The sequence below is a fragment of the Lepidochelys kempii genome, chromosome 10, assembly GCF_965140285.1.
Source record: "Lepidochelys kempii isolate rLepKem1 chromosome 10, rLepKem1.hap1, whole genome shotgun sequence".
NCBI lineage: Eukaryota > Metazoa > Chordata > Testudines > Cheloniidae > Lepidochelys > Lepidochelys kempii.
The window spans coordinates 59647407-59670546 of record NC_136389.1 but is presented as its reverse complement, the minus strand read 5'-3'; positions in this window follow the sequence as shown (position 1 = coordinate 59670546).

The window sequence follows — 23140 nt, the reverse complement described above, 5'->3', positions numbered from 1 at the left end:
AAGGTTGTACAAACTCCCAAAGCTTGATCACTTCTGCCGTGTCCAGCCTGGTCCTGTCCCACTCTTGACTCCTTGTCCCATTCTGCTTGCCAAGCCAGTCCCAGTTACCCCCTCCCAGCTCCTCATCTGATCCATCTCTCCTCCCACAACACCAAACTGGCTCCCATTCCTAATCTCCATCCCCAGACTCCTCCTCCAGTCTCAGTCCCTCCACCACCAACCAACTCCTTGCCCCAGTCTCCCCACTCCCTGAATCCTTGTCCCAGTGTTTTTTCCCAGCCAGTCCCAGTTCTTCCCCTGCATGCCATGTCATTGTCTGGATGGCCTCCCCACTTCCCCCTCACTGATTCCTCATCTCAGAATCTTTGTTCAGACAGTCACAGTCTCTCCCCTGCCCTAATCCAAGTCAACTGGCTCCCAGTCCATCTCTTTGTTCAATCATAGAATATCAGGGTTGGAAGGGACCTCAGGAGGTCATCTAGTCCAACCCCCTGCTCAAAGCAGGGCCAATCCCCAACTAAATCATCCCAATCAGTCCCAGTCTCCCCTCTCTACCCGCTTTGGCTCCCAGTCACAATCTTCCTTCCACCACCACCCCTTCCCAAGCTCCAAGTCTCAGCCTCCTTACCCAACTAGTTCCAATTTTTCTCCCCACACTCCGGTTTCCATCTCACCATACTCCTGCCCCAGTCACACAAAAGGAGCTGTAATTGATTGATTATGATTGAGCATACTCAGTTGCTTTGAGGAGATGGTGCATGCTCATTCTGGTTAGTAGTAGGAGCTGTGAGGTCAGTCTGTATTCTACTGTGGTTCGATGGCCGGCTGGGGATGTTACCTGGTGGCTCCTTCATGGAGCTCTGAGCATGAGCATATACCTGGCATCATTCATGAACTCCCCTGACACTTGTCCCTTTTGCGGTGTGAGGGAGAGTCTCATCTATGTAGAGTGTGTCAGGTTGCAGCCCCTCTTCTGGCTCCTCCAGACACTCCTACTGAGGTTCTGACTGCACGTTTCACCTCATCTCCTGATTTTTGCACACCACATCTGCAGCCCCACTAAGTCACGAGATGTCCTCATCAAGCTTCTCCTGGCACTGGCCAAGACAATCATCCATTACAGCAGGAGGAGGAAACTGGGAGGTGGCGGGGGAGGGAATCGCTCTGCAACTGTGGAGCCTGCTTCCGTTCCTTTATCCAATCACACCTCCAGGTAGAGTTATGCTGGGTGGTGTCCACTGACTCCTTAGACACCTTTGAGAAGCAGTGGGTGATGTGAAGTGTTCTCTGGTTGGTGTCCCCTTCAGGTTCCCTGATTTTTACCCTATGACCATGTGACGAAGTGGGAATGTTCTTAATGTTTTCTCTGAATACTATGTGGGTGCCTCAGTTTCCACTATGCATTTCTTAAGTATCTAGGTGGTGGGATAAGGGTGTGTGATTGTTGCAGAGCCTTAGAGGGCCAGGGTGATGCTGTCTGCACAGAGAATGGCTGACACCCTGTCTCCTGGCAACTGATAGCCTGGGGCCCTCCCCTGCAAAGATGCCAACTGAAGGTATTGGAGAACAAAGATCAGGTGGCCTCCTTGCCCGGGAAAGAGACAAAGGCGAGAGGAGGGGCTGGAGAGTTTCAGTTTGGAGCTGGCTGGGGAAAGAGAAGAAGGCCCAGACCTGGGGTCTGGGCTCCCTGGCCCCAAGATGGACCTGACTGAGGGGTCCTGTTTCCTATAACCACAAGCTCTGTTTTGCACTGTGTTCCTGTCATCGAATAAACCTTCTGTTTTAGTGGCTGGCTGATAGTCACATCTGACTGCAGAGGTGGAGTGCAGGGCCCTCTGGCTTCCCCAGGAGCCCCCTCCAGGCAGACTCATTGTGGGAAGCGCACAGTGTGGAAGGGGATGCTGAATGCTCCAAGGTCAGTTACAGGAAGGTCGAAGCTGTATAAGCTTCTTGCCTTCAAGACAGTATGCTCACAGAAGAGGCATGCTCCCCCAGAGTCCTGGCTGGTTTCATATGGAGTAGTTCCAGAGCATCACCCGGTGACTCCATGACAGACCATCCCTGTTTCTTCATTTGTAGTCCCCACTATTCATTTGTGGTCCAAGCTCACTAGCCCCTCTCCCCTGGCTAATGAGGAGGGACTTTAGCTTCATCTCCCACAACAGGTGCTAGGAGCAATGAGAGGCAACAAGCATGCTGAATGAGGAACAGAATCTTTGGAGATTTTAGCAGCTAAGATGCAAGTCTCAAGTTAGTGTCATGGATCCACAGTATCCGCTTTGGAACAGTATGCAAGACTCCTAAGGGGTCTCACTCTTCCTGTCATGTAGCTTATCCTGTGCCTCACCACCTCCTCAGACTGAATCTCTGGGACTCCAACACTCCTGCTTCACAGCATGAACTCTGTTCAGTAAGTCCAAATGAGAGAGATTCCTGGTAGAGACTTGTACACTCTTCCAGAAGTTCCAGGATTAATGCACCTCACCAAGCATTTACAGTGATACTCAAACAGCATGGTCAAAACAGTACAGTTTACTAGTCAACTGGAACACAGCATAGGAGCCATTAAGTTAGTGTAGAGAAATGAAGGTTAAAGCATAGACCATTCTGGTCAGCACAGAAGCCCAGCCAAGCTATAGTGAATACCATTGTTCAAGCTCCATGTGCCTCTCCGTCTGACCTTCTTGGTCAGGTCCCAGGTGAAAACAAAGACTTCTTCCAACAGCTCTCTCTTATCCCCCCCACCTCACACCTTCCTGTAGTGGGGCAATTGCCCCACTCCTGGAAAAAACAAGGGTTAAAAGCAGCCCTGGAGAGTGCTGCAGCTGTGAAAGGCTAGGCTGATTGGGGAAGCAGCCACACAGCTGTGGCCAGCTTAATTAGGGCCCAGCTGGCCCTGATAAGAGGGCTGTGGGCCAGAAGCTGAAAGAGTCTCACTCTAGCCCAGAAGTGGGAAGGGCTAGTTGCCTAAGAGTGAGGTACCTGAAGCAGAACAGTGGTAGGGAAGGGCAAAGGGAACTGGGGAGCTCCAGCCTGGTGAACCCCCAGGCTGCAGGTCTTAGTGAAGGCCTACAAAAAGTACTGGGGATGCAGAGAGGTAGCCTAGGGATAAACAAAAGCAGGTCATACCCCCTTGCCAGTGATGAGTGGCCATTACAGTCTGCCCCAATGAATGGAGCCTAGATGATGACTGGCAGTAGCCACTGAGGCAAGGTGGGTTTAGAGGGTTGGGGGTTCCCCTGGGAGGGAAGACCCAGATTGTGGGGTACTGCTGGGGGAAGAAACCCAAGGGAAAGGGGTAGCGGGGTCTGGGAGGGATATGGGGCCAGCAGCAGGCAAGACACTGGTCTGCAGAGGGCATTCCATAAGCTGGAAAAGAGCCAATTCCCAGATGACCAGCAGGAATATTCTCAAGCTAGGGAATGTTGCTAAGCTTTCCTGCAGAGAGGTGGGGAAATCTATCTTCCTGCAGATCATTGGTTGCTAGGTGTCACTGTCTGGTGATTGTCTTTGCCATCATCTTCAGAGATTCTCCACTGATATGGGGTCAGCCTCAGGCAGTCCTTCTCCAATGACCCATTTAGTCTCAGACAGCAAGGCAACATTCACACTCATGTTTCTTAAGCCTGGTCTAAACTAAAAAGTTAGGTTGAAGGAAACTACCTCAAGTCGACCTATTAATGTATGTGTCTACACTGCTGGGTCCTTTACGCTGACCTAAGTCACCTCTAATGTTGACTTCTGTAATCCACCTCTGCAAGAGGTGTAGTGCTTAATTCGATTTTCATGGGTCGACTGTGAGGTAATGCAGACAGTGTTGTGTAATTTGACTTAATTAGTCTCCAGGTGGTGTCTCACAATGCTCATCTGTGACTACTCTGGAAATCATTCTCAACTCTGCTGCACTGGAGCCAGGTACACAGGAAACAGCCCCTTCCCTGCTAAAGCCCCAGGAATGTTTGATTTCCCATTTCCTGTTTGATCAGCATTGGGAGCATGCCAGCTTGAGCACAGCTGATCATGGAGACTACACGTCCCAAACGTGCTCCAGCCTGGTCTGCACAGGAGGTGGTGGATCTCATCACTGTGTGGGGAGAAGAGTTTGTGCAGGCAGAGCTCCGATCTAGCAGAAGAAACGCTGACATCTATGCAAAGATCGCTCATGGAATGGAGAAGGGCTACACGAGGGACACACAGTAGTGCTGTGTGAAAATAAAAACTTTGCCAAATGTACCAGAAGGCAAGGGAGGCAAACAGTCATTCTGGTGCTGAATCCTACACATGCCAATTCTATAACAAGCTGCGATTCTCGGGGGTGACCCTACCAGCACCCCCACAAGCACTGTGGACACCTCGTAGGTGAGAGTCCAGGGACAACAAGGACAACGATATGGTGAATGAGGAAGAGGAGAAGGAGGAGGAGAAAAATGGGAGACAGGCGAGCAGTGGATCCATTCTCCCCAAGAGCCAGGAAATATTTTTAACCCTGGAGCCCTGTGGGTCACAGGACATCATGGTGGCCGACCATGATGCCAGGGAAGGCCCTTCTGGTGAGTATACAGTTACAATCAAAGTCCAGTTAAACTTTAGCAGGTGCACACATTTGGTATTATTGCATGTTTACTGTGAAGAAGCAGCCAGGTGCTGTAGCTGTGATTCTCTGCTTACAAGAGGCTGCTCCAGCTACACAGAGGGTGGCCCCCGGAAAAGATGTTTCTGTGAACTGGGATAGCCCGGGAATCCTCCACGGATGTCTCTAGAAAACTTTCATGGAGGTACTCTGTAATCCTTTGCAGAAAGTTTCTGGGCAAGGCAGACTTATTTCTTCCACTATGGTAGGACACTTTCCCATGCAATTCCTGAATTAATTCTGCTGGCATCATTGCGGTACACAGCATAGCAGCATAAGGACCGGGTCTACACCCACACGCTTGCAGCACCTCCTTCCTTTCCACCTCTGTTACCCTCAGGAGACTGATATCACATAGTGTCGCCTAGGGGAAACGGGGGAAATTCTCATTAAAAGTACTCTTACAAGAGATGAAAAAGGGGGCATGTAGACCCATCCCACCCCCCACATTTTGGATCGCCAAACCACATGGCCGCTAATGTGCCTTTACTGTGCTTGGCATGGGTCAGCAAGTAGCTTAAAGTGGCTGATAAGGGACTGGGGCCCCACATGAGAGATTCTGCAATTTGGGAGTGAAAACGTTCCCCCCCGCCCCGTTCATAAATAGCTTCCCATGGTGCTATGGGGAAGGGCCACTGTCTGACTAGCTACCTCTCCTCCTGACATGAGCCTGCCATAAACGTCCTTAAACGTGCGATCACCCATGACCTGGGGGGATCTACTCACCGTGGCTGGAGCAGCAAAATGGCAGAGTGAATGGTTACGGAGTCTGATTATGTTATGGCTTGCACCTAGTGTAATGTTTTGTTTCTGTGTTTTTAATGAAAACTGCCTTGCTATCAAAACATTTTATTCATGTACAATGACAACTTTATTTTTTCCCATGACTGACAGCTGGAAATATGTGCTTCGGCATGTCTTCAACACCTGAAAGCAGATTTTCACTGACTAGGAGGAGGAGAAGTTCACCGAGAACACCTATGGGAGAGCGGACACAGAGCTGAGAGTGTAGAGAATTTCACTGTCCAAGAAGTTAGACATGGACATGGAGAACAAGAAAGCTTCCAATGAGCAAGAGCATGCGATGCAGGATGAGATACTTTGGATTATGAGGGACCAAGCAGACATGTTGAGGTGTCTGGTTGAATTGCAGGAACAGAAGCAGGAGGGTGGAGTCCCTCTGCAGACTCTGGTGGACAGCCAGCCAGCATCGCCTGGTGCAGAATCACCCTCCCACAAGCGTTCTATGAGGCGTGAGTGAATAGTCCATTATCCCTTTCACTTAAACTCAGGGGGAGGGTAGAAGGAACAGAAGGCACCCATTCACAGACCTTTAATGGTCTGGAATGTGGGGTTATGTTACACAGCTGAAAGTGTTTCTCCCATTCCAACTTTAGAACCCCTTTTCCCCAAGGTTGCTTTTTTTTCCCCTCCCCCCTTCTCCCTCTTTACTTATGTTTGTTAAACAAAGTAAATGGATTCAAGAAATAAATGTTCTTTATTGAGTAGAAGCAGTGGGCTTGGGCGGGAGGTTAGCTTTACAGGGACATTGATACAAGCCAGGTGAAGGTTTGGGAAAGCACAGTGCAGACAAGCAGCTCACATTACTGTGACTCATTATTGTAACAGCTTTTCAAAGCCTCGCGGATACGCAGCACCTCTTGCTGTGCTCTTCTTATTGCCCTGATGTCTGACTGCTCAAAAGTGCTGCCATGCAATCTGTCTCAACTACCCACCCCTGAGGAAAATTTCCCCCCCTTTTTTTCCACCCACAGATATTATGGAGCACACAGCAGGCAGCTATAATTATGGGGATGGTCTCTTCACTAAGGTCCAACCTTGTTAGTAAACTTCTCCAGCACCCTTTTAAACCACCAAAGGCACATTCAATCACCATTCTGCACTTGCTGAGCCTATAGTTGAACCATTCCTTACTGCTGTCCAGACGGCCAGTGTATGGCTTCATGAGGCATGGGACCAAGGGGTAGGTTGGGTAGCCCAGGATAACTATAGGCATCTCAATGTTGTCAGTGTTCATTTTGTCATCTGGAAAGGAAGTCCCGGATTGCAGCTTTTTGAACAGACCTGAGTTCCTAAAGATGTGTGCGTCATGAAGCTTTCTCGACCATCCAATGTTGATGTCAGCGAAACACCCTGTGATCCACCAGCACTTACAACACCATTGAAAAGTATCCCTTTCAGTTTATGTACCCTTTGGCAAGGTGGTCTTGTGCCAAGATGGGGATATGCGTGCCATCTATTGCCCCACTGCAATTAGTGGATAGTTTTGCTGCAGTAGAGTTCCCTATGTCCTGCACATTTTCCCAGACTCACTACCCTTCGAAGCAGAAGTCAACTAATAGCCCTACACACTTGGAGCACAGTAGCTTCCACAGTTGATTTACCTACTCCAAATTGATTCCCCATTGACCGGTAACTGGCGTTGCAAGCTTCCAAATGGCAATCGCCACTTGCTTCTCCCCTGTCAGAGCAGCTCTCATTTTTGTGTTGCTGAACTCCAGGGCGGGAAAAGCTCTGCACAGAGTTCCTGGAAGTCAATGCCCATGTGGCAGTTTTGCAAATCGGACATTAGTGAGAAAAGCAATTGAGGTGGAAAGTGAGTTGGTGAAATGTGCTCTTTCCTTGAGGAGGTTGTCAATTGTGTAGTTGGTAGGACAGATGCATACACTGTGAGATCCATTTGGAAAGCATTGTTTAGACATGGCTGCTGTTTTTTGATCTTTTGGTCATTGAAAAGGATTAAGCATAGAAATTTTTGGAAAGATTTAGTTCTGTCCAGATAGAAAGCTAATGCTCATCTGATATCCAGGATGTGCAATGTTGCCTGCTGTTGGTTGCTGTGTGGTTTTGGAAAGAAGCAGGGAAGGTGAATAGGTTGATTTAGATGGAAAGAGTATGGTACCTTGGGAAGCAATTTAGAATGTGGACATAGTGTAACCTTATCTTTATAAAGAATTGTACATGGGGGGGTATGCCAAAAGAGCTCCAATTTCACCAACTCATCAAGCAGAGGTGATAGCGACAAGAAACTGTTTTAATGGATAAATGAATGTAGAAGCACATTGCCATGGGTTCAAACAGAGATCCAGTAAGAAAGCATAGAATGAGGCCAGGGTCCCAAGCTGGGGTTGGGTCCCATATGGGAGAATAAATATTCTGAAGATCTTTTAGGAATCGTTTCATGAGTGAATGGGTGAAGATGGAATGGCCGTCTATCTGGCAGTGAAAGGTGGTGATGGTTACCAGATGCACACGAATGGCGCTTGTGGATAATCAATCATTTAAGGTGTAAAATATATTCCAGGATAAGCAGTAGTGCAGGGGCACTCATTGCCTTGATCTGATTGGAGGCACACCAGTATTAGGATCTGGTCCATTTGTGCAGGTAAACGTGTCTAGTTGTATTACCCCTGCTACTCAAGAGTGCCAGTTTAAATAGTTCTGAATGGATTTCCGAATCCAGGAACCATGTAGGAGCCATGCTTTCAGGTGGAGTAGTTGTAGATTAGAATGGAGGATGTGAAAGGAGTCTCAGAGTCAGACGGAGAGGGATCAGAGAGCTTACTGTCATGCGAATGAGGTAAATGTACCAGAACTGTTGTGGCCATGGCGGAGCTATAAGGATGATACAGGCCTAGTCCCCCTGTATCTTGTGGAGTACTGGGAACAGAAGAGGGAAAGGAGGAAAGGCATAGAATAGCAGCGTGATGTAATGAGAAATGCATCTCCCAGGGATCCATTTCTCTGTCCTGCTTGCAAACAAAATTGAGGGCAGCAAGCATTCTCCGGTGTGGCAAAGAGGTCTATGGTGGGGAATCCCCAGGGGTTGAAGGTGTGCTGAAGGACTTGCGTGTATAATTCCCGCTAGTGATTGTGGGAGAATCTCCAGCTCAATGAGTCCACAGTGGTGTTCTAGTGTCTGGGGAGCCATGCAGCTGAGATGGTGATGCTGTGATGGATACCCCAGTTCCATAATTTTAGTGCCTCCAAGCATAGAGTGGGACCTTGCTCTGCCTTGCCTGTTGATGTAGAACATGCAAGCAATATGGTCTGTCATGACTATGATGGTACGATGTGTGATCAATAGAGAAAGTGACGGCAGGGACTGCAAACTTCTCATAGCTCGAAGTGGTTGATATGTAAGCTAGATTTGGTTAAGGACCATCTGCCCTACACTGTATGAGAGTTGAAGGTCACTCCCCCACTGATTAAGGAGGCATTGATTGTTAGACTCATGGATGGCACTGGTTGGAGGAAAGGAACGCCGACAGACATTCTTGGGCTGTGTCCACCACAGTAGTGAGTTCTTAACCTTCATGGGCATGGATAAAAGTTTCTGTAGGCTGTGCCTATGAAGTACATAAACTGTACACAGCCACACCTGAAGGTATTGTATGTGTAACCAACCGTACTTTACCATGAATGGTTTCAGAGTAACAGCCGTGTTAGTCTGTATTCGCAAAAAGAAAAGGAGTACTTGTGGCACCTTAGAGACTAACCAATTTATTTGAGCATAAGCTTTCGTGAGCTACAGCTCACTTGAATGTGGCAGCTGCCATATGGCCGGGTTGTTGGAGGCATATCCTGGCTGAGACCTGGGGACAGATTCTCATGATGGATACAAAATCGACTGTAGTCGAGATTCTGTGAGATAGGAGGAAGGCCCAGGCTTGTATCACATCCAATTGTGCCCCAATAATCTCCAGGTGTTGCACTGGAGTCAGTGCAGATTTCTCTAAGTTTATGCAAAGGCTGAAACTCAAGAAAAGGTCCATCATTTCGATTGCATGAAGTGCGTTGTTTTCAGATGAGGCCTTGAGGAGACAGTCGTCTAAGTATGAAAAGAGGACAGTGCTCTCTTTGCATAAATAGGCAGCCACTACCGCGAGGACTTTAGAGGACACCCAAGGGGTTGTACAAAGTCCAAAGGGCAGTATTTTGTACTGATAGTGATCGGTCCCCATGATGAATCAGAAGAACCATCTGTGGGCAGGGTGTATTGTGATATGAAAATACGTGTCTTGGAGGTAGAGGGCCAAGAACGTGAGAAGGTTCGACAGACTTGTTTTGATTTTTGAAGGTCCAGGATCGGTCTCCACCCGCCAGATTTCTTTTGGACCAGAAAGTAATGGGAGTGAAAACCCTTCCCTCCGTGCTGAGATGGGACCGGTTCTATGGCTCCCAGTTGCAGGTGGTGATTTATTTCTTCTCGTAGAATGGGTTTGTGAGAAAGGTCCCTGAAGAGGGATGGGGAGTGAGGGTGGGATAAATAGGAAAGGGATGGAGTATCCTTCCTTGATGATTTCTAAAACTCACTTCTCTGAACATTAGCCGTTATAATGGAAAGAAAGGGGCTAAGTAGTTGCCAAACTGGTGGAATGTGAGAGATGTGACTGGAATGGGGGAGACTTCTCGGGGCCTTGACCACACCTTCAAAACTGCTGTTTGGTCAAAGGTGCGTGAGAAGTAGCTCCTTGAGGAATCGTATGTCTGTGTTTGGTAGGGGGCTTCTGTCGATGACGTTGCATATCGTAGTGCCACTGGGAAGTGTGCTGCCGTGGTCAGGATCGAGGGGGAAGTTGGTATTTTCCCTAGATGTCTCTTTGGCACTGATGTGTAAATGCTGAGAGAGTGTGAAGAGTTGTTCAGGAGCCCTTAAGGGAGTGTAGGGATTCATCCATACATACATTGAATAATTTGGGGCCCTCAAAGGGTAGGTCCTCAATGGTGGTTTGTACCTCCTGAGGAAGGCCAGAGAGGTGCATCTAGGACACATCTCATGACGACAGTCACGATGGAATGGGCAGCAGTATCTGCTGAGTCCAAAGAGGCTTGTAAGGTGGTACGGGTAAAGAGCACATTTCACCAGCTCGCTCTCCACCTCAATTGCTTTTCTCACTAATGTCCCAATTGCTGACATTTGCAAAACTGCCACATGGGCCTTGGACTTGCAGGAACTTTGTGCAGAGCTTTTCCCGCCCTGGAGTTCAGCAATGGACCTTGGGATACAAGTGCCTGAAGTTGGTTGGTGGTTTTTTTTTTTTGTCCTCAGGAAGATCTTGGCAGAGTTTCTGTAGTTTAGAATAGTTAAGGTAGCTGTACTCAGCCATGAGCCTTGTAATTGGATATTCATAACTGGAGCATCGTGGATGAATAGACAAGCCCAGATAAGTCCAATTGTTTCCAGTCTCTGTCATGGGGGGGGGGGGTGGAATGGAGGTTGGTATTGGCATCCCTTTTTGTGCACAGCATTGACAACTAAAGAATTTGGGGTGGGGTGGGAAATTAAAAATTCCATGTCCTTTGTGGGAACACAGTATTTTTTTACCTGCCTATTTGCAGGTTGGCAGGATGGATACTGGGATCTGCCAGAGCACCTTGGCAGGGTCAAAAAAGGCCTCATTGACAAGAAGGGCCATTTTGGAGGGTGAGGATGTGTGCAGAATATTGAGCAGTTTGTTGTTGGCCTTTCACTTCCTCCAAAGGGATCGGAGGAGAATCAGCAATCCTGCAAAACAAGTCCTGGAAGTATTTAAAGTCGTTGGCTGCCATGGAGGGTGGGAAGCATGATAGTCTCATCGGGGAAGAAGAGGAAAAGTGGAGGTGGAACTTCCTCCTCCTGTTCTTCCTCCTCAACCACTACGGGGAGGAGCTCAGTCTCTGGTGGTCGAGAGACCGACGGAGATGAGCGTGAGGGCCTCTGGCTTTGCTGTGTGGGAGGCTTCCCAAATTGTGCTCTGTACATGGCCCAAAGATCCCAATATGGCCAATGTGGGGGGAGTGGCACATGGGGTTGCAGCCATGGCAGTCCATACCAGGGCCCTGGTCAAGTTGGAGTTTGTGGGTAGTGAGGATGTGTAGAGGACGCCCTCTGTGCTTGTCCTCAATATGAAGGTGCGACAGAATACTCTTCCTCCTCTGCATTACTGGGTAAAGGGGTGCTGTCCTCAGATGAGAAAGGGAAGAATGGTGTAATTCCAGAGAGGACAGAAGTGGAACGAAATTATGTGTGAGGAACGATGACTCAGGGAAATCAGATCCCCTAAAGATATTCTTGTATCTGAACTCTTGAGGAGGAGCATCATCAGCGCATGTATCAATGTCAAGGAAGAGATGTAGTCCCTTGAGCAGTCAGCAGATGGAGTTGAAGACATGCTCAGTGCAAAGGACTTGGACAATGGCTGAGGGCTTGCCCAATGCCGAAATGAGTGTTGGCGGCAATAGAGCTGTCGGCGCTGGTGGTTTTCTCGGTGCCATAGTGCCCAAAGTAGGTCTGGTTGGGGTGGAGAGTATCCGTTTAGACTGTTTCAGGTTTTGGTCTCCAGTGCTGAACGACAGAGCTGATGACTGTAGGTCTGCCTGGTTAGGGTCTTTTGACCTTGCTTAGCTCTGGTACCCAGGGTACTAGGACAGTCCCTGGAGCTACATCCCCTCTCTGAGGATGTTGAGGCAACTGACCTCACAGGGTATGGTGTCATGGTGGGCAGTATCTCAGAGGGCGATGAAGGAGCCCATTTCTTCCTATCCATGGGGGAAACAGAACATTTTCTTTTAATGGGACTCAGCAAAGGGGGTTGGTGGACAACTTAGTGAAGCGTGATAACTGCTCAGGAGAAGAATCTGGGCCAGGGGCCAATACTGGATGCAATGATTTCTCCATGAGGAGAAGTCTTGGTTGAATGTCCCAGTCTTTTCTGGCTGTGGCAGTCAGGTTGTGACAATAAGCACACTTTTGTGGGATGTGGCCCTCTCCCAGGCAGCAAATGCACTGCGGATGGCCATCAGTTATTGGAAGGCATCCCAGCAGGAGATACAGGCATAAGGGTAAGGGAAAAAGCTTCCCAGTCAGGGAGGGTGAAAAGCAGGAAAATGGAAACCTAAGCTACAAACTAACAGGAAGACAAAGCAAAACAAATATATATATTTCTTTTTAAAAGGGAGAGGATGAAAAGAACAAAGTAACTATGAACTACACTAAAAACTATCTAGCTAGTCAAAGAAGGAGAAGCGGGTTCTGGTGGGGATTGCATTCCCAGGCCAAAGGTGGTAGAGAAGGAACTGTGGGGCGCTCAGACCGCACATTGCTCAGTATAATCCTGCTCATAGTGCGAGATGGGGGAGGTGCACATGTGCAGGCCAACAGGCACTGCTGATGAATATCTTTGATCACAGGTGCAGGGGGTGCTGCCAAATGTACAGTAGAGCACCAATAAAAGCCATCACTCAAAAGAACGTAGGCTAAACTGTCCTAAGGAAGGTCTCTTGGGAGATGCCAAACCCTTGAAAGCTGAACTTATTGTTGCATAGCTATTAAGTCAAACCCCAAGAAGAGGATGAATTTGGATTCTGCACAGTATGTGGACTATATCAGAGCAGTTTGGGAACAATATCTGCTCACAATAGCATATTTCTATTTGGTACATAGCAAGAAAGACATATTAGACTGAGGCACTCCTATTAATTGCTCTTGAAGTTATGGGTTTAATTTTTTTTATGCTTGCAGACACGAGACACTTACATTTAACAAGCAAAGATCCACATGATATGGCAGTCATAGCTGCTGCCAAAATTTCATTAGTATGGATAAGTAAAGATGGGGAACCTGAAACAGTATGAATACACAGATACTAAATGAACATCTGCAAAACAAACATTGTTCAACACATGTGGTTTACTTAAGCACTCCACAAGGTGTATGCTTGTAAAACTGATTGCATTCAGTCTCCCGAGGCTGGTTGTTACTTATAACATCATATCTTGAGGAATTCAGCATAAGTATAAACACTTCAGAGTGATCTATTCTGTTTATAAAATGATTCCATAATATCTGATAGATACATGTAACTTGTTTATATTTTCCCCTTTTTTGAGCAAATGTGCAAAGACCAACATCCAGTACTTCAGTGTAAATCTTCCACCTCCAACCTCCTAAATGTCTAAAATGAGCCTCCTGTATGCCAGGCATTTTAAAAGCTTCTTTAAACTGCTTCCAACAAATCAGCATGCAGGACAATAAAAGGTAATTAGACCATACAGGAGTTTAATTCTCCCTGCAACGTGCATGTACAACTCACATTAACATTAATGGAAGTTACTCTCATTCATCAGGGACAGAACAAATTCCAAAACGACTGAAGTTATAGGAAATGTTCTAATTAGATGAAAATAATCAAGATGAAAACAGGTTCACTTATTACTACATTATTCTTTTTGCTTGAAGGCAAATAAAAAGTGTTGCTTTTAAAAAATAATAATAATAAAGCACCTCTTTAATCTCCAGGGTTTTTCTGTTGTAATTTGATTAATATATTAAGATAAGCTTAGTCTATTAAAAATAGATCCTTGTTTATAAATGAAAGGATAAATAAGCCACACAATTTATCTACTGCAACTCTAAAAATTAAGGTCCTACTCCAGCATTTCTCACATAGACGTCAAAAGGAGTTTACTTTCACAAGGACTACTAGATTGCACCCAGCGTCACTTACATCACAGCAAATTCAGTGCTAAATGTTTACCACCTCATATATTCCAAAACAGGGGAAAGAAAACCCAAGCAAATAAATATTTGGTTTGGCTTTTGTGTCCACAGGTGTTCAGTTAAACAATTCAACAATAAAGAGCACTGTTGCACTGGGATAATGCCAGACAATGGTTACAGTGCTTGGCTGAAGTGTTAAACTGCACAAAAAGTGGTGCAACACCACTGAACATATGCCTCAGAGAATCTTGTTTAAAAGGGACATCATAGAACTTGTCTTATTGAGTAGTATTTATAGCCATATTCCCTGTGACTCTAGAAAAAAGAAGTTTTAATTGATTGCAGAAGTTGTCTATAAACCTCAGTTATTAGGAGTCCTAGTCATTATGAGTCCCCTAGTAGCTGAAAGCCCATGCTGTCCCACAGGTCTGCAGTTGGGCCAATTAACCCACCACTGTAACCCTTGCATGCAAAATTAGATGCGGAGGAAGGGAGGTGATTGAGTGAGTTACATCTGATATCACAATGGTCTAGGACTCTTGTCATGGCTTTCTGTATTGTACATTGCACTGTGTCTGATAACATAAAAAGTGGATTGTAACAGGCTGCAAATCCCAGTGATGATTAGACTATCACCATGTTCAAAGAAAAGAAAACTCTACTATGATTATAGCTGTTTTCATCCCTTCACACTGACTCAGACATTCTAGGCTTCAGAGTCACAATCCTAGACTTTTATTATATAGATAAAATCTCCAAAATTAGACCATCTTATTTAAGACATACACATGCCTCCTTCATGCAACACTGCCAAGGAAAGAGGAAGGTATTGTGTGTGTTTCTCTGCCAAGACACAGTAGTTTCACATCAGCATAATGTGATCAGACATTCAGCTGCAGATCCACACACATATGGGAAGTAGAAATTCCTTCTGTAACAGTTCCCCTCTCCAGGGTTTGTAAATCACTAGAAATTAATTATTCTGGAATCAGATGTAGGATCCCCAAAGCAGTTCATCTCTCTGTCCAGTGGAGGGTGAAGGGAGAACTCCTTTAACAAACAAACAAGACAAGCAACCACTTGCACAGGAGCTGAAAAATAGTGGGCTAGACTGTGCTTAGCCCTAATGTAGCCAAGTAGGGGAGAGGTTTCAGTGGTAGCCATGTTAGTCTGTAGAAGCGCAAAAAAAAAACAAAAAAACAAACACACACACCGAGGAGTCCTTGTGGCACCTTAGAGACTAACAAAATTATTTGGGCATAAAACTTCATGGGCTAGAACCCATTTCATCAGATGTATGAAGTAAAAGATACAGGAACAGGTATAAATACATGAAAGGATGTGGGTTGCTTTACCAAGTGTTCGGTCAGTCTAACAAGGGGGAAGGATAGCTCAGTGGTTTGAGCATTGGCCTGCTAAACCCAGGGTTGTGAGTTCAATCCTTGAGGTGGCCGTTTACAGATATGGGGTAAAAATTGGGGATTGGTCTTGCTTTGAGCAGGGAGTTGGACTAGATGCCCTCCTGAGGTCCCTTCCAACCCTGATATTCTATTAAATCAATTAACAGCAGGATATCAAGGGAGGAGAAATAACTTTTGAAGAGGTAAGAGAGTGGCCCATTACAGACAATTGACAAGAAGGTGAGAGTAACCAGGAAGAAATTAGTATTGGGGAAACTAAATGTGGGGTACCACAGGGACTATGTTTCAAGTAGGAGAGAGTATTCTCCCCCTTCCACATCATACCTTAGAGCTATCCATATTTAAACTCCCAGCACTTGGGGTACCACAGGGACTACGTTCAGGATGTTTCTCTCCCGCAGTTACTAGGTAGAGTCATGAGTCTTTCTCCCCACCCTATCTAAGTCATAATGCTACATTTGTGACATCCATGAGCAGCTGTGGAGCAGAGAGGACTCGTGACAGTGAAAATAAGCCATAAGAACAATCAACTCCTGAGCAACAAATATCCTCTCATTACACACAACTTCCTAATAAAGGAAGAAAATTCTAACAAAATTCTAAGAAATGCTAAGAAATTCAGAATATGATACACATAAATTTTCCCTTACTAGAACGTTATTCAGGATTTCTTCTGAGGTGATAGAATTCTACTATCCATGTATCACATAGAAACTTTCCAAAATCTACTGTACATACTGTCAGGTTTCAGAATAACAGCCGGGTTAGTCTGTATTCACAAAAAGAAAAGGAGCACTTGTGCACCTCAGAGACTAACCAATTTATTTGAGCATAAGCTTTCGTGAGCTACAGCTCACTTCATCAGATGCATACTGTGGAAAATACAGAAGATATTTTTATACACACAAACCATGAAAAAATGGGTGTTTATCACTACAAAAGGTTTTCTCTCCCACCACCCCACTCTCCTGCTGGTAATAGCTTATCTAAAGTGATCACTCTCCTTACAATGTGTATGATAATCAAGGTGGGCCATTTCCAGCACAAATCCAGGGTTTAACAAGAACATCTGAGGGGTGGGGGGGGGGGGAGAGGAATAAACAAGGGGAAATAGGCTTGAACAGAGACTGGGAATGGTTGATTCATTATAAAAAGTAACCTAAGTTAATTGTATCCAGTTTGCAAATTAATTCCAATTCAGCAGTCTCTCGTTGGAGTCTGTTTTCGAAGTTTTTTGTTGAAGGATAGTCACTTTGAGATCAGAAATCGAGTGACCAGAGAGTTTGAAGTGTTCTCCGACTGGTTTATGAATGTTTTAATTCCTGACATCCAATTTGTGTCCATTTATTCTTTTATGTAGAGACTGTCCAGTTTGCCCAATGCACATGGCAGAGGGGCATTGCTGGCACATGATGGCATATATCACATTGGTAGATGTGCAGGTGAACGAGCCTCTGATAGTGTGGCTGATGTGATTAGGCCCTGTGATGGTGTCCCCTGAATAGATATGTGGGCACAGTTGGCAACGGGCTTTGTTGCAAGGATAGGTTCCTGGGTTAGTGGTTCTGTTGTGTGGTATGTGGTTGCTGGTGAGTATTTGCTTCAGGTTGGGGGGCTGTCTGTAGGCAAGGACTGGCCTGTCTCCCAAGATTTGTGAGAGAGTTGGGTCGTCCTTCAGGATAGGTTGTAGATCCTTGATAATGTGTTGGAGGGGTTTTAGTTGGGGGCTGAAGGTGACTGCTAGTGGCGTTCTGTTATTTTCTTTGTTAGGCCTGTCCTGCAGTAGGTGACTTCTGGCTCTATCAATCTGTTTCTTCACTTCCGCAGGTGGGTATTGTAGTTGTAAGAAAACTTGACAGAGATCTTGTAGATGTTTGTCTCTGTCTGAGGGGTTGGAGCAAATGTGGTTGTATCGCAAAGCTTGGCTGTAGACGATGGATCGTGTGGTGTGGTCAGGGTGAAAGCTGGAGGCATGTAGGTAGGAATAGCGGTCAGTAGGTTTCCGGTATGGGGGGATGTTTATGTGACCATCGTTTATTAGCACTGTAGTCTCCAGGAAGTGGATCTCTTGTGTGGACTGGACCAGGCTGAGGTTGATGGTGGGATGGAAATTGTTGAAATCATGGTGGAATTCCTCAAGGGCTTCTTTTCCATGGGTCCAGATGATGAAGATGTCATCAATATAGCGCAAATAGAGTAGGGGCATGAGGGGACGAGAGCTGAGGAAGTGTTGTTCTAAGTCAGCCATAAAAATGTTGGCATACTGTGGGGCCATGCGGGTACCCATAGCAGTGCCGCTGATTTGAAGGTATACATTTGTCCCCAAATGTAAAATAGTTATGGGTAAGAACAAAGTCACAAAGTTCAGCCACCAGGTTAGCCGTGACATTATCGGGGATAGTGTTCTTGACGGCTTGTAGTCCATCTTTGTGTGGAATGTTGGTGTAGAGGGCTTCTACATCCATAGTGGCCAGGATGGTGTTATCAGGAAGATCACCGATGGATTGTAGTTTCCTCAGGAAGTCAGTGGTGTCTCGAAGGTAGCTGGGAGTGCTGGTAGCGTAGGGCCTGAGGAGGGAGTCTACATAGCCAGACAATCCTGCTGTCAGGGTGCCAATGCCTGAGATGATGGGGCGCCCAGGATTTCCAGGTTTATGGATCTTGGGTAGTAGATAGAATATGCCAGGTCGGAGTTCCAGGGGTGTGTCTGTGCTATTACCAGCAGGAGAGTGGAGGGGGGGAAGGAGAGAAAACCTTTTGTAGTGATAAACACCCATTTTTTCATGGTCTGTGTGTATAAAAACATCTTCTGTATTTTCCACAGTATGCATCCGATGAAGTGAGCTGTAGCTCACGAAAGCTTATGCTCAAATAAATTGGTTAGTCTCTAAGGTGCCACAAGTACTCCTTTTCTTTTTAAGGATATATATGTATTTTTAAAAAATTAGTAGCAGAATACAGACATGGAGAAGGGGTCTGGGAAAGGTTCTAGATAGGAGCTGTACAGTGGGGTAGAGTGTAACTTTAGGAATACTGTCTTCCTTACTCTGTTAGAGTTCTGGGTAAGAAGAAAGTGACCCTTTCTTAACCATTTTCACAAGACAGAATGTAGATGTTAATTAATGATATACTGTCTTTCACCTAACCATTCTTAACAGAAATGTTCAGGGACAGAAGGTATAGGAACTAGAAAACATTGTCTGACTTGTCTATTCTTAACCTGTATGTTTAAATCAACATGTTTTGGAAATGGAGATATCTAAATTTCTTTTGTTTTGGAAAGTAACAAAAGATTAAGGCCCTGACCTGCAAACACTCACATGAGTAACTTTAGGCACCTGATTAGTCTCATAGAAAATAGGAGTATCATCTCCCACATACTTAAGTGTTTGCAAAATGGGGCTTAGATTATAAAGGTGCTACATACTGTAATAAAATCTAGCTTCAAATACATGCAGTTCAGTGTGTGTGAAAAGGCACATACAATTTTTGTCATCATAACTACTGTAATTATTAAGCACTGTTCTTGGAACTATACAGGCAGGGTAGATTGATTTTAAAAATTTAAATCAATTTTAATCATGTTTTTGTTTTCTTTTTTTAATTTAGTTATTATCCTAAAGAAAAGTTGATTCTCATTAGTTGGTAATCATTCAAACATGTTGATTTCCAACTTTACACGAAATTTGGTGGTGCTTTTTGATAACTACCTGGATACACTATACATACTTTAACTTGCATTTATTTGGATTCTTAATTTTTGCATTTTTATTATGTTAGAAAATGGTGAATGATGGATTTCTTATTTACTAGATTATTTTTTAATTTGTGGTTATTTTGTGTCCAGGTCTATTTGGATGGAAATTCAAATTCAATTAAAAATTAATAAAAACAGCATTTTAATCAAATACTGCTACTTTAATCATGCGGGATACATAAACTTTTAAAACCGAAGCATCTTTAGCATTTAAAACTGATTTTTTTTAAATAAAGAAAGTTTTATCTGTAGTTTAATAAATTGAAGTTTTTCCAGACAGTCCTTCATGTCCTTCAAGATTTTAGAACTAGAGGATCTCATCCTCACACCTAGTTTTTATTTACGAATCAGAAGAAGAAAATAAGCTTTCTTGCTTTCTCAACTCCCAATTGGTTTTTTAACTTGAATAAACTAGCCATTGAACTGAACTAGCTGAATAAACTGAAATGAAGAAAATACTCTCTCTGCACCTGGAGAAGAGGCTAGTGATGTCAAAAGCTGGTTTAGCACTTCTGTAAACCCTGGTTCCAGGTTCTTAGCCAGTGACTTTCACCAGTTCAGTGGTTTGATGTTCTTTAAAACTTAGCAGCAATCATGTATTTCTTAATATTTTTTTTATATTTTATTGGAATGATTTAAATAGATTATAATCTAAATGTAAACCTTAACATTTTATTTCAATTTCAAGTTTATTTTTAAATAGTTATATTTTAAAAAAAGTATTTAATTTAATTTAAATAAAAAATCTTAGCTAGATAAAATCTGATTTAAAAAAATTTTTTTTAAAATATATTTTCTGTACAACAAGGTGGATAAAAAATTAAGGTACTGTCCCTACCCCAAGGACCTTGCACTCAAGGGTTCCGGACCTGCCATTGGATCCACATGGAAGCAGTCTTATCCCTACACAGATCCCTCTGCAAAATCAGGGCCTAATTAGAGAGACAGTACGTTCCTGACGTTTAAAGCAACAGAATATCATTTTTGCAGAATGATCCTCACGAAGTTGCATTTTCTTTTGGCTTGCTTTATTATTCAAGAGTATTGCATATGGTACCGTACTACTGTTCTTTAAGTAGGTTTCAGAGTAGCAGCCATGTTAGTCTGTATCCGCAAAAAGAAAAGGAGTACTTGTGGCACCTTAGCGACTAACCAATTTATTTTTAAGTAGAACACTTTAAGTAGACTACTTCGGCAGAAAAGCAAGTGTAGATGAACAAGTCTTTCAATAGAACAAATACATAGAATCATACATGGGGAAAATATACTATAAAAAGCCTCTTTATTTAAATAAACTTTAATTGGAATAACAAACCTAAATTAGAGACAAAATTTGTACGAAATATCTGATTCTAACAGATGTTTACAGACTAATCACTACTATTAATGAAAAAGGTGATATGAATAAACTAAACATCTAATCACTTGCTCAGAAACACCTTGTTTACACTTAACAGATTCTTTCCCTATTAAGTGTAGTTTTTTAATTCTCCTCAAACAATGGGCTTGATTCAACTAAATTTTTATTTTTGATTCCAAAGGGAACAGTAGCTATCCCCAAATTATATAACTGTAGCTAGTTAACAGTGTTAACATGGCTTTTGTTGTGGAATTGTTTTCAATTAACAGATCAAGTACAAACCATAAGTATCACCATTTTCCCAAATGACAGGTTTCAGAGTAACAGTCGTGTGAGTCTGTATCCGCAAAAAGAAAAGGAGTACTTGTGGCACCTTAGAGACTAACCAATTTATTTGAGCATAAGCTTTCGTGAGCTACAGCTCACTTCATCGGATGCATACTGTGGAAAATACAGAAGATGTTTGTTTTTATACACACAAGCCATGAAAAAATGGGTGTTTATCACTACAAAAGGTTTTCTCTCCCCCCACCCCACTCTCCTGCTGGTAATAGCTTATGTAAAGTACTCACTCTCCTTACAATGTGTATGATAATCAAGGTGGGCCATTTCCAGCACAAATCCAGGTTTTCTCCCCACCCCCCAAAACAAACCCACTCTCCTGTTGGTAATAGCTTATCTAAAGTGATCACTCTCCTTACCTTGATTATCATACACATTGTAAGGAGAGTGATCACTTTAGATAAGCTATTACCAGCAGGAGAGTGGGGTGGGGGGAGAGAAAACCTTTTGTAGTGATAAACACCCATTTTTTCATGGCTTGTGTGTATAAAAACAAACATCTTCTGTATTTTCCACAGTCTGCATCCGATGAAGTGAGCTGTAGCTCACGAAAGCTTATGCTCAAATAAATTGGTTAGTTTCTAAGGTGCCACAAGTACTCCTTTTCTTTTTTCCCAAATGAGTACTTGGCTGCTGAGGTAAAAGGGCATCTCCTGTAGCTCAAGTCACTAGGGGCTGTTATAATTAATTCCTAATTTTTCACAGATGTTTCCTATATGGTTTGTGAAAGTACTAACTCTATAGGTCAGCATCTTTAACTTTTTTTTTCAGTAAGTTTCATTTAAAAATTAACTTCACCTCGTTGTAGGTAACTTATTGAGCCTTGTACTATGTGAAAGTCTTCAATAGTGTAATAATTCTCAAGTGAAAGCAGCCCCTAAATATTACTGCTCCAAATATGCCAGTTTCCTGACATTTCAACCTTATCTTTTCCTGAAAAGTAAAATATTAGCCTGTCTTCAACCTTCAAAGAGATGAGCTGTTTTTCACTGACTTGTACATAGTCTTTTAAAAAACTAATTTTAGGGACTGGCAGATATGGTGAGTAATCCTGGCTTGTAGTAAAGTGTGTGAATAGCTTTTACATGAGCTTGGAAAACATGAATAAATATCATATTTTAAAATGCTGTCAAACTTAGATAGGCATCTGTATATTGCAGAAGTTTAATATCTGCACTCCACCTGTCTCAATAAAAGCAAGATGAGTTGACTGATTCAGTATTACTGTTTCTCAGTGAAATCCTATACTAAAAGTGAGATGCTAAAGGAATCTGACTAGTCTGACATTTATGTTTACAACAATAAAATTAACTACACAACACAAATTTCTTTAGGATTTTATTTTTTCTCACAGCTAAGCGAGTTATAAAAAGATACCATGTTAAATGTATGCACATTTTTGTTAACACTTTGTATTACAACAAATAATGAAACAACTTCATACTGGAAATTTCAGCTGCAAGCAAATTAATGGCTTGTTACAGAAAACTGTAGATTATAGACAGCTAATCTATTCGCTAGATTTGTCAAAGGGATCAGTATATGCAGATGCTATGCTCACATGGGACCTCTTGTGGTGCTGAAACTTAAAAATGTAGTACTATCCCTCAAGCTTTATGGAATGATTATATAAATATTTAACAAAGAATATACATTTTCAAGCAATGTGGCAGCCAAATCTGTATTTCCACTCTTAAGGGTACATCAACTCTCAGCTGGGGCCAATACAGAATAATACAAAATAATAGAGAGGAAATGAGTTGCCCGATAGGGAACTTTACAAACTTCTTTAAAGGTCCAGTCAGGTGGTCCACTCTTTGATCCCACCGTCAAATCCCAACATATCAAGGATCTACACTTTCAACTATTCAAATATTTCACCATCCTGCCAAAATTCTCAAATTTTGAAAAGTGAAATAGTAGGCACATAAATTAAAAAAAAAACAAAAACCTGATACCATGTAAAAAGCAGGATTTACAGACCATTTGCTCAGAGTTAGGGCTGCAGGTTTGTCGTGTGGCAGGAGGCAAAAAGTCTGACTCTCTTGGTGCAGCTCCTCTCCTGCAAGTTTGGGCCTGGCTCCCTGTTATTGGCAGTGTGACCTGGTGCACTGGGTTGCAGTGCCAC